Source organism: Canis lupus, chromosome 12 (genome assembly GCF_048164855.1).
Source record: "Canis lupus baileyi chromosome 12, mCanLup2.hap1, whole genome shotgun sequence".
Classification (NCBI taxonomy): Eukaryota; Metazoa; Chordata; class Mammalia; order Carnivora; family Canidae; genus Canis; species Canis lupus.
The window spans coordinates 63804117-63816874 of NC_132849.1; positions in this window are offsets into that span (position 1 = coordinate 63804117).

Sequence of the window (12758 nt, forward strand, 5' to 3'; positions counted from 1 at the left end):
TGACACTTGATCCGGGCCTTAAACAATGAATGAGTCACGGCACAGCCTTCCCGGGAGGCAGAACCATGAGAAGAAGGAGTGTGAGGGCGTGAAATTACACGCGATGTTTGCGTTTGTGTTGTGTCCTGTAACGTCCTCATGTCACAGGACGTCCACGGCGGGCTCCTGCGGGAACCCAAAACCTTAAAGGAGATGTGTGGATGCATGTGATGTGTGCGTGGTCATTTCTGAAAGCAGGACAACGGAAGTGTCACCTGAGCCCTCCAAGCTGCCAAGGGCATAGATCGATCCAGCGTGTCTGGAGTGATCTGTGTGTGCGCTAGCATTCAAATCACGCGTCACTCCTAAAAGCCTTTCGACTGGAGTTTCCTTTGTGTGGATGAACATCCGGCAGTGAGCCTGTGGGGCGGTGGCAGGGACACGGGCCCACGCCAGAGCCCTGTCTTCTTCCCACACTCTCTGGACACCTGAGCGCCTTCGTTGTCCCCCACGTGGAGGAAGCCGAGAGCCAAGCACTGTGCGCTTCCGCTGCATCGAATACCGACGAGAACAAGTGTGCTCACCGTGGTCTCCTAATAGCAGAATAAAGGTTGGACCAGCTTTTGTGTCTCTTAATTTCTTGACTTGCCAAAATTTTCCAGTTCATTTCGTGGGAGCAATTGAGGCTACTGAGCCCGGTGCTGGTGTTTTCCCCCAGCGCTGTGACGCCTTGAACACGAGATCAGTCTGTCTTTCCTGACTTTGCCGTGGCTACCCCTGCCCGGGACAGGAAGGCGATTTGGGAGCTGCAGCTGTCAACCTATTGTTTGGACTCATGGCCCACGTGGCTCTTTCAGGGATGCGGAGAAGACGGGGCCTCTGCTGCAGCTCCGGGGTAGCTCCCACCTTGACATCTGGCTGGATTCCTGCTCCATTTAGAGCAGCTGCGGTTCTTCCCCTGTTCTAATGACTTTCCTTATTACCTGACAATCTATCTGAACTATCGACTCATTTCCGACCTGCCAGTTCTCTCAAAAGTTATGGAAATGGCCTGCAAACTGCAGCTTCAGCACCTCCTCCCCCACACGCGGTCTGTGCATCGATAGATGCTGTCGTCGCGGAGGAGGGGAGCCAACCGAGGGTGCCGAGGACTCCCGGGTGCTGCGCGGAGCGGGAGGCGCCGCGGGCCTGGCTGACGTGACCAAGTCACGCCATGGGGGCGAAGGTTAAGAGCGTCTGTCACTGGCCAGCATTAGTGCCCTTGGCCCTGGATTGGAAGGTGTGGGAGCCCTGGCCTCCATGTGTTTCGTGTGCTGCTATATATGTGCTGTCTTCCTTTCTCCTCCTGTTCCTCGGGACCCACTCCCTTCACATTTTTGAAGGAGGTTATCAGTGCTTTCAAATTCTTTCCTATCTCTTTCCTTCATTCAGAGAAATGAGGAACTTTCCCTTAGAGAGTGTTGGTCTCAGGATTTATGGATGGCTCCGGTGAGCCGAGGACATGCTTTGTATGAGCTCGTTAAACCCCACCGAGCCTGGGCTGTTACGTAAGGGGTGAGAGGGGAGAGAGAGAGGGAGAGAGAGAGAGAGAGAGAGGGAGAGAGAGAAAACCACTGGACTACAGAGAGGGGACCCAGCACACCTCACTTTCCACCCTCCTCACCCTGCACAGCCCGAGAAGTCACGAACCTCCCTCTCTCTTACCTGTCAGAAAGCGTCAGGATACCTTTCGTCCTCCCACACCTGTCTTCCGAATTAAAGCAGACAACATAAGTGAAAGTGTTTAGAAAATTACAACATGAATATACTAACTATATATTGTTATAATTATTGGTAATGCACTACTAAAGGCCTGCTCGTCGCCTTCGGGGAGTTAGCAGAGTTACAAGGAAAAGCGAGCATAATACAAATAATTGGAGTGCAATTAGTTCTTCCTGCATAGAACCACACGAGGCGTTCAGTAAAGGGAGACAGAAACATTCAATGCCATATTTAGCCTCTTTTTGAGACCTGGTTTTAAACTTTTGTCCTTAGATAGCTATTAATGCAAAAAAAAACAAAAACAAAAACAAACAACAACAACAACAACAACAACAAAAAAGTGAGCTGGTTATAAAGATCAAAACAATAAAAAAATTCACATCTCGGGGAGCCGGGTTCTAATAGGGCAGCTCTCGTTCCTAGACTTTGTTCATCAGAAAGCTCTGACTCCTTGGAACACTGGCTTCCTGCTCCGGACTGACTCCATCGGGGGTCGTCACAAGGCAGCTTATAAAAGTGGGGTACACTACCGACCCCGGCTCTGCTCGCTCTCCGGTCAACTTCTCCCTCTGGGTGGCCATGGCAATTTGGATCTTTCCTGATATTTATTATATTGGATGGTAACTGTTTACTTGCTCACCCATAGACCTGTCTCCCCAGTGGAATTTTTACTCCAGGTCAAGAATCACACTGATTTTCCTCAATCCTCCACGCACAGCGTGGGAGGCTGTGTTTTGCACATAATAGCACTTAGTAAACGCAAGGGGAGGGAGGATGAGAGAGAGAGAGGATGAGAGGGAGGGAAGGACAAGAAGGAGGACAGAAGTGCAGAATACAACACCAGCAAGAGGGAATTGTGCATTGAGGGGCTAAGAGTGAAACAGAAGATTAGGAAGCACGTTCAGAAAAATAAATAAATAAATAAATAAATAAATAAATAAATAAATAAATAAATAAAATTTAAAGAATAAATTAAAAAAAAAAGGAAGCACGTTCAGACCTCAAGACTTGGGTGATTAGTTGGGATATTTATGGGGAGACCACCGTCTTCCTGCAAATGATCTATCCAGCCTTAAAATCTAATTAATTATTTATTTCCTTACTCATTTCTTGGAGTATAGTTGACAATGTTACATTAGTTTCAGGTGTATAAAAATTAATTTTTAACTTCATTTTGAAATGCTTTCAGACTTCAGTGTCACAAAATCAGTACACTGTGGCAATTAGACTTATCCACCCTTGATTCTAGAAAAACTGAGCTTGAATTTTTTCAAAATATGAGCTCCTATCATCGGAGTTTAGCATACTTTTGTTTATTTCTTCAATTAAGCATACAACTATCACCAAAGCATTCTTACTTTCCATGAGTGTTTTTCAATTGAGGAAGCAATCAAAATTATATACAAATAAGGGCAGCCCAGGTGGCTCAGCAGTTTATTACCACCTTCAGCCCAGGGTGTGATTCTGGGGACCTAGGATCGAGTCCTGCGTTGGGCTCCCTGCATGGAGCCTGCTTCTCCCTCTGCCTGTGTCTCTGCCCCTATCTGTGTCTCTCATGAAAAAATAAATAAAATATTTAAAAAAATTATATACAAATAAATAAAATTGAAATTTCTCCAAAATGGTAATGACCCACCACAAACTTACTCGATACATTCATGGTTACCCCCTGCCCATCACCATCATATTTTCCTTGCAAAGTGTACCTCAAATATTCCCTTCTCATTTTATATCCCTCAAGCAAGCAAAATAATCAATCAAAGTTTTACAAAGCTCAGATTTTGAATAATTTCTAAGAAGAAGCCTTTCAAACATTCCACAAATACTTTAAACTCATGGTATGTACAATCAAGCATATCACTTTTTCTTTTCTACTTTCTTCTCTCTGTGTTTCCTAAGCTCATCCATCCATCCATCCTTCTATCCACTCATCCATCCATTCATCCATCCATCCATCCATCCATCCATCCATCCATCCATCCTTCTATCCACTCATCCATCCATCCATGCATCCATCAATCCATCCGTCCATCCATCCATCCATCCATCTCTATAAACATTTGAACAACACTAGGTGCCGAAGCCATAGCAGTGATAGAGATGGACATGTGTCCTGCCCTTGCAGAGCTGACATTCCAATAGATGGGTACAAAATTAAATAACAAATTATCATTTCAGTTAATACTTTAAATAATTAAATTGATTATTGAATTCCCTTCATGGATATCCTACAAAGAAAGGGTACAGGGCCCTATGGGAGTATTTTCACAGTGAGCCTTACCGATCTATAGGAAATGGGAAAGCTTCAAGAATTACATCTGAGTGGAGCTTGAAGGCAAGTAGACATAGACGGAGCAGAGGACCGAGGGAGGGGAGAGTGTGTCAGACAGGAAGCCACCCAGCGTGAAGGCCCAGAAGTGAGGCTTGGCGCAGCACTTTCAAGGTGGGCATCAGTGAGCAACCACCGAGCTGCTTTGCTAATTGGTCAAACCACTTGATACTCCGACCTGCAATCTGATAGGACAGCTGGCAATTGCCCCCTGTATTTGCCTTTGCTTGGCGTTAGCCGATTCTCTAGTTTTGGACAACAAAGTAGGTGTGCAACAGTCTTTCATTATGGTTTTCACTCTACTTTGTCCAAAGACCAACGTGGTTGAGCGTCTTTGACAAATTTGATTGCTATTCATATATTCATTTTTGGTGAAGCGTCAGTTACTCTGGCATAGGTGGAAGGAGACATGTAAAATCAAGGAACACTCCCTTACCTTATAACATCCTTTCTCCAGTCGCCATTCTCCAAGTCCTGTCCATTTTACCATCTAACTGTCCTTCGAAGCTACTCTGCATTTCTCTCATCCACCCCACCTCCCTGGATCAAGCAACAGTCGTCTCCAATCTGGACACTTCACCGGGGCTGCATTTCCTCTCTGCCAACCAGCGCCCTCCCTAATGTGAACCATCCATTTAAGCAAAGCACCTGTTCATACCACTCCTCTGTCTCAAACTCTGGCAACTCCTGGGGTACAGGTTGACATCATCTGCACATCCCAGGCAGCCAGGCAGAGTGGGCAGGCTTCCTTCTGCCCCAGCCACCTCTGGCACCCACACAGCACCTTGTCTGTGCAGCCGGCACCCTGGTCTTTCTCTTCCCCAGATGGGTCTCCCTGTTGACTCCCATGCTCTTCCCTCTGATTTTCTCCTCTCTCCAGCCCCTCTCCCTGTCAGTCCTTTCATGTCCTCCAGGTGTGAGTCTGCATTATCATGACATCCCAGGCAATTCTTCTTGGAGCTCCTCGAACAAGTCAAATACACCTGTCTCATTATTTCATTATTCTATGCACCTTTCCCACATTGGACCTGTTGCAACCAGAGTCTTACATTTATTGTGTGATTTTTTGATTCATATATTTTGCTTCCACTATGTCATTATCTATTCTCTCTGCCCCGTGAGTGCAGAGGGCCTGCCTGGTCTTGCTCAGTCTTGTATCTGTAGCACCCAGTACGGTGTGTGGTTCTTAGTAGGTATTCAGTAAGCATCTGTGTATTGTATTGAATGAACGAATGGGCAAATACATGGATATGTATTCAAAGAGAAATCTGGAACTTCGGGTTGTAGGGAATAGAAAAGCCTGAAAAGCCTGGCCTGCTTTTACAATAAAGTGGGTTTGTCTGTTTTATTTTTAATTTTTTAAATTTTTTAAATTTTTATTTTTTTTAAGCTGCCAAGGGCTGGTGCAGAGAGGTATGTAATCATGGAGGCTGGACCAGGCATCAGCCAGAAGTGTCAAAGGCCTTAAAATCTGGGCTATGATCTGTTTACATTTTTAATGTAACTTCATCTTTCTAAGTCTTTGTAAAGTGTGCTACCATGGAAGGCTCTGTGTTGTGAGTGCACATTTGTGCACGTGTGCACATGTGAGTGTGCACGAGTATATGCACACACTGGAGTGGCCAAGCATGTGTGCCTGAGAAAGTGCATGAGCACGTATGTGTGAGCACTTGGGTGTGCACGTGTAGGGGAGCGGGTGTGTGTGAGTGTGTGGGGTGAGTGCATGTGCGAGGGAGTGTGCATACGACTGAGTGCATGTGTTTGTGTGTGTGCATAGGAGAGGGCCAGTCCATGGTCAAGAAGAGCTTAATAACCAAAAGTGAGTGTGTGAATATAAATTCCTTCCCGTCCTCCCCATGACAGATGTGTAAAAATGTGGAGGAGACGTTAGACTTTCTGTACTGAAGTGGAATTGGGATTCAAGACAATTTTATGACCATCGAAGGCTGGGGCGTCCCCCAGGCGACAGCTCCCACTAGACCAGGGGGCCCGGGAACAGAGACCAGCCCTCGCTCACGCTCCTCCACTCCTGTAATTTACACAGTACTTTGCAGGTAAATGTGTCCAATTGAATCGAATCCTTTAATTTATTTCCTTGATCGTTGGCATCAAGGATTTCTGGTTTTGCCTTTTCAAAATGGAAATAAAGGAGAAATGGGTATTACTTTTTGATTAGTTTTCTGTGGGAAAATACCAGGTTTTATTTTGAAATTGCCAGAAGCTGGCTTTGCAGCCAGGCCCGCAGCTTCCCTGCAGTGAGGGGGGATTACAGCTCCGGACCTGGCCCGCAGGACCCGGGCGGTGGGCTCAGAACATCGAACGACCCCTCTGGTTGCAGCCCAGCTTCCCCGTGAGTGGGCCGGCCCTGACCGGCTGGGGCCCATGAGGCCCGCGGGAGCCCTCCGGGAGCTGAGCGTGCTTGGGGCTTTGCAGTGTCTCGGCCTCGGTCTGCCCGCGTGACGGCGTCGCGGCAGGTGCAGCAGGTGCCCATGTGGACAGCGACGCCGCCAGAGCCGTGGGCCAAGAACGCGGACGGGGACGGACGGCCTGACTGCGGGAGGACGCGGGGCTGGGATCCCCTCGGGGGCCTGGGGAGAGAACTCGCCAGCACCTCGGGTCATGCTCTGAAGCTATGCGCTTCCAACGGGCAGTTGAAAGAAAAATGGACCCAAAAAATCCTCCTGGGTCTTTGCCAAGGATCCCAGCCCAACCCCAAGGCGCCCGGTGCTTTGGGACGACCCCCGGCAGCAGCAATGGGCCCTCCGTGGGCAGCGGGGCGGTTAGGCAGCTGGGACCTTGTGTGGCTGGAGCTGCGAGGAAGCTGCGGCGAAGGCGAGGGTGCCCGCGGCTGCACGGGGGGGCACCTGACTGTCTGCCTGCTGGCAGGAGGGTGGGCGCCTTCTCCGGGGGCGCAGGGGGCGCGGTCCTTGGAAACATCAGGCCCGCCGGCCCCACAACCCCAGAGACCCCCGCTTCCTGTTTTCTTTTCGTTTTTTAAAGGGTTTATTTATATATTTATTTATTCATTTATTAATGAGAGAGAGAGAGAGAGAGGCAGAGACACAGGCAGAGAAGCAGGCTCCATGCAGGGAGCCCGACGTGGGACTCGATCCCGGGTCTCCAGGATCACGCCTTGGGTGGAAGGTGGTGCTCAACTGCTGAGCCACCCGGGCTGCCCCCCTGTTTTCTTTTCAATTCTGTGGGACAATACATGAAATTAAAGTGGGATGTCCTATTGTGTGCACCTGATGCAGGCTGTGCAGGCGGTGAGGGGTCCTGAGTCAGGAGCGGTGGCCCGACTCACTGGCCTGGACTTTGAAGCAAATCAAAAGCAGAACAAGTGAGGCAGACGTGGTTGTCATGCTTGAGAACTGGGTGACGTAACTAGGTAACTCGGTTCCGTGCAGGACGGGGGAGACCACATGAAGGAGCTCTTGTTTATCCTAGTGACTGGGAGAGCTGAAGGATTAAATGACACGAATTTTCCACATACAAAAAGGACCACTCTGGGGCCAGCGTGGGAAGGTAACGCTGGGAGTCCAAGAGTGACCCTGGGATGAGCACTGGGTAGTATGCTATATGTTGACAAATCAAACTTAAGACAAATGTAAAAAAATAAATAAAGTCACTGAAAAAAAAAAAAGCGTGACCGTGGGCAGGTGGAGGGCAGCCAGCAGCCCTCAGGGCCAGGGCCAGGAACGGGGACGCCCCGAAGTCCCTCCCCAGGCAGCAGTTAGCGCCGCAGCAGGAGCGCAGGGCAGCCTCCCTCCTGGGCCCTGGGGCTGCCAAGGTGGGCACCCTGCACACCTCGAGCCAGGCAGGTACGGCTGGGTTAGCCGGGGAGGAAAGTCGACTACACGGGCTTCTGACCCGGAGATGCCAGAGGCGCAGATCGGAGGGCAGCCCCTGGCCCAGGGAGGGCGGAGCGGGATTGGGTGCATGGGAGGCAGGGGCAGGGCCCGGGGGGAGAGCTGTCCACGGCCGCACTGTCATCCCGGAGGCGAGCTGTGCCAGCCTTGGACGTGATGCGAGGACTTGACTCCAGGTGCCAGGAGGTGGTAATGCCGCCGAGCAAACAAACGCTGGGGTTTTGAGAGGGGCGTGAACAAGTGTGATTTGGTCCACAAATAATTGCAGGTGCCTCTGAGACACTGTGGCGGGTGGTCGGTTGGGAGAGCCATCAACGAGGCTTGGATGTGGGACTCTTCGCCGGGTAGGTCTCGTCGGAGTTAGGGCAGTACCTGAGTACCTGAGGTTGCTCCTTCAACGTTTATCTTGCGGTTACTACGCGTTGGATGGCCGAGCCAGGCGTGCAGCCAGAGGTGTACATGAGGGGGTCCACGTGATGAGCGGCATCTGCACCCTCACGGGGCCCCCAGCGGCAGAGTCCTGAGGAGCGAGCCCCGGGACCTTCCTAAAACCGGGCGGGGAAAGGAGGAGGTCGTTAACTGCACAGAGTCAGTGGCCAGGGAAGCGTGAAGACGGGGCCCTGAGTCACCGAGGAGTCAGGAACACAGAAACCAGGAGCCTGGAAGGTGGGGAGGGGAGGGGAGGGGAGGAGAGGAGATGGGAGGGGAGGGGAGGGGCCAGGCCTGGACCCACCCTGCCCGAGCCTGGGCTCAGGGGACCGGAAGTCACGGGGAGGGGGGCGTCTGGATGAGACTGCGGGTCCTGGAGCTCCCACGGCCTGCTGTCGGCGGGGGAGGGGGGGGCTGAAGGGGGGCCGGGGCTCTGCTGCGTGGCTGCCAAACAGCCTGCACCCAGCAGAACAGGAAAAGAAAACCCGTGTGGCTTCCCCGTCCTAAGGCCCGTCCCCATCTCCCACTCAGGGCCCGAGGGGAAGCCCCCTGGCAGGAAGGCGGGGGGCAGGGGCTGTGCACCGTGGAGCCCGTAACCCCGTTCCTGTGGAGGCCCTCCGGGGTCCATCAGCGGGGCATCTGCTGCTGCTGCCTCCCCGCGTCCCAACCGGCCGGGGCGCCGAGTCCCACCTGCCACCGCCCAGCACAGCAGAGTAGCAACCAGGGCGCCGGGAGGGCTCCTGGAGGCCACGGAAGGCCCAATGGGGACGCTTTCACGGGCGCGTGCCGGTCTCCCGCCCCACCAGGCTGCACATGTCAAACCCACACAGCTTCTTGCACTTCGGTGATCCCTCGATAAAGTGCCTTCGTAAGAAAGAAAAGGAAGCCACAAAAATTCCACCCCCACCTTCTCTATCCTGAGTCTAAATTGTAACGTTGGCCAAATCCTACCTGCTCAGGTAAAATCACATACACATAAATATGCATTACGTGCATCACCTGTTTCTGTAAAACAGCACATGCGCGGAGGCTCCCGGCCCTTCTTTAACTGGTCTCGCAACTGGAGGTGGCAATTGTGTATGTACAAGGCCTTCCGTTCCCGCTGCAGTTACCCTGTGGGGCGGACGGGGGTGCAGACCTTGTTTTTGAATGGTCGGGTCCTTAGCACACTTGCTGTTGCTGGATCGGAATATTTACCTATTCACATTCAGGGAAGTTGGCTGGGGCGCTCCCGAGGATGCCCTGTGGTCAGGACGCCCTCCCCCTCCCCATAGGGCAGCAGCTGCATCTCCCCTGGGTGGCAGGGTAACTGCTCCCCGACGGCATCGTGACCCCTTTCTCTGTCGGATGACGGATGGTGTGAGGAGCCCGGGTGACCCCGGGGCCGGGTCGGCTCCCACGTCAAGGAACTGCTGTTTCCCATAGGTTTCACTCTAGGGGATCAAGAACCTCCAGACCGGGAGGACCCGGAGATCCAGAGACACCCCACAAAACGTTTGCGGTGGGTGATTAGCTCCTGCTTCGGTTCCTCGACTCCATCCCGACTCCCTGCGGTCGGGGTGCCATCGGGGGCTGGTTCCAGGCTCGCAGCCCGCCCACAGGACGGCAGGCACCCAGGCCTAGAGTTGAGCGTGTCAGTCCCACGTAGGGCATTGGCTGACTTCCAAGAGGGCTCTGGATGGCGGGCGGGGGGCGGAGAAGGGCCGTGGGCCCGGGCCTCACCCCCAGGAGGACCGCTGCCTCCTCGGAACACGGCCTCCAGCGGGTTCGCACGCGGTTGGAAAGCATCCCCAAGACCCACGAATGGCGGCGCTGGCCAGACGACCTCCGGGGAGTCCGAATGCAGGGCCTCTCAGTGAGCAGGTACCTCTTCCCTCCCCGGGGGTCATGCTTCCATGAGACCCGCCTGCCCACCGGGGCCGCAGGGGTCCCCGCCCCACTCAGAATCGGTGCTGCGTCGGGAGCTCCGCGCCGACCTGTTCCGTTCAGAGCAGGTGCTCAGCAGTGGGGGGCTCGGGGTTCCATCACGGCCCCCAGGAGGACTGTTCACATCTGACCCCGGTGCCTGGGTTCACATACACTGTTCTGGGCTCAGGATGAGGTGGCCCCTACTCTGGTGACTGGTGTCCTATAAGATCAGGGACATTGGGGCACGCAGACGCTCCCAGAGGGAGGGACACTGTTGGCCCATGCAGGCGGCCATGGGGGGCCACAGCCGCCAGCTGGGGTACGCCCCCGAGGGCCAGCCTGGCTCCGAAGCCGGAAGAGCCAAAGGAGGACCCCTTGGCGAGGGAGGGAACAGGTTCCTGTTCCTTATGTCACCCCGTTTGTGCAGCTTTATCCTGGCGGCCCTGGGACTTAACACAGCCGTGGCCACACGAGTCCTGGAGGGAAGAGTCCATGCTGTGGAGCCCACGCCCGGCCTCACCCCTGCTGCTGTGGCCACTCTGCAAGTGTGTCCACCTCACAAGTGCCGGTTGACCCGGGGAAGGTGGTGACCAGAAAGCCACCGTGTCCACAGTGCATGGTGCAGCCCGTCCGCAGGGGAGTGAGTCTTCAGCGACCGCTCACGCGGGGACAGGGGACCCCCCCATCCCCCCGACTCCCCTGCCTGCACGGCTCCCGTACACACTCGTCCACAGACCGTGTCACCTGTCCTCACGCCTCTTCTGTTCCCACATTCTGGCTCGAGGTCCCCGTGTGCCCACGCTCCAGGACATGTCTCCCTCTGAGAAAGCAGAGCAGTGGTGGACGGTTTCTGTGCCCGCCCTGGGAGGCCCCTCTCCTCCGTGCTCATGGAGAGGATCTGCAGGAGGCGGAAGCCCACCTGTGCCCGCGTGAGCACCTCACAGATGCTGCTGCAAGCCAGGCCCACGGGTCCTCACTGACTCAACTAGTCACAGAGAGCCGCCCCCCCATGTGGCCGTGGGGCGGGAGGGGACAACGTGCCTCGATGCTGCTTCCGTCTGGGCCGCCAGCTGGCCGACAGACCGCAGCGCCCACCCACGCACACGCAAGGTGCATGATGCCTTAGTTTCAGGTGCTCCGCGGGCCTCGTGGTCAGCGGTGCCCAGGCTGCCTCCTCGGGCGGACAGAGACAAATCCCGCTGGGCTTCCCATCTCAGTGGGGCCCGTACCGGGTGGGCAAAGTCAGCGGATGAAGCTGGTACGTGCGGTGGAGGCGTGACAGTCATTGGAACCACCTTACGAGAGAGAACGGGCATCTCCGTGTTTCTTCGCCCTGTGTTACGAGAAAGAGCATCACGGGCCTCTGGGAGTCGTGGTATCGGGAAGGACTGGCTCTAAGTCTCACGCGCTGCTGTTCGAGACAAACTAGCAGAGTCTCTGACATCATAATCCTGTTGTTTGTGTCACTTTTAATCAATAAGCTTTATTTTGAGAGTTTTTTTTTAAGTTTACAGAAAAGGGAGCATTTCCCATCTACCCCCTCCCCCCACCCCTACAGGTTCCCTGGGTTTTAACATCTCGAGTTAGTGAGGTGCACCGTTAAAATTGAGGGGCTGATATTGAGTCCTTATTCTTCACTCAAGTGCATACTCTGTGTTGGGGTTTGCCCTTTGCATCGTGCAGTTCTGTGGGTCAGGACGAATGTGGAATATCGTGTATCTGCCATTAAAATGTCACAGTGAACAATTTCACTGCCCCAAACCCCCATCCCACCCCCTATGCCCCTGCCATGCCCCACCTGCTCGTCCCTCCCCATCCGAAGCCCTGGCAACCACCCATCTCTTTGCTGTCCTTGTGAACCTGCCTTTTCCAGAATGTCATAGAGATGGAATCGCACCGGACGAAGCCTTTTCAGACTGGCTTTTTTTTTTTTTTTTTTTTTTTTACTTAGTAATATGCATGTGCGTTTCCTCCATGTCTTTTTATGGTTTGATAACTCACAGCGTGTTGGTGCTGGGTAATGTTCGGCTGCCTGGAGGCACCAGGGTTTATTTGTCCGCTCACCTACGGAAGGACGTCTTGGTTGCTTCCAAGTGCTGGGCGTTATGAATGACGCTGCCCTAAATATCCACGTGCAGGTTCCTGTGTGGGCCCCAGCTGTTAACTCCAGTCATTGGGGTTAGTTGGGTTGAGGAACATGATTGCTGGTTCATAAGGTAAGAGCGGTTTCGTGTTGGATGAAACCACCCAACTGTCCTTAAGGCGGCTGCACTGTGAGGTGTTCCCAGCAGCCACGCGTGCGTCCCTGCGGCCCCACGTCCTCACCGGCTCCTGCCGTGGGCAGCGCTGTGGCTGGCGGCCATTCTACGTGAGCAGTAGCATCTCCGGGTTGTTCTGATCCGCATTTCCCTGATGGCATACGCTGTTGGGCATCGTCTCACCCGCTGTACGTCATCTTCGGTGAGGAGTCTGTCCGGATCTTT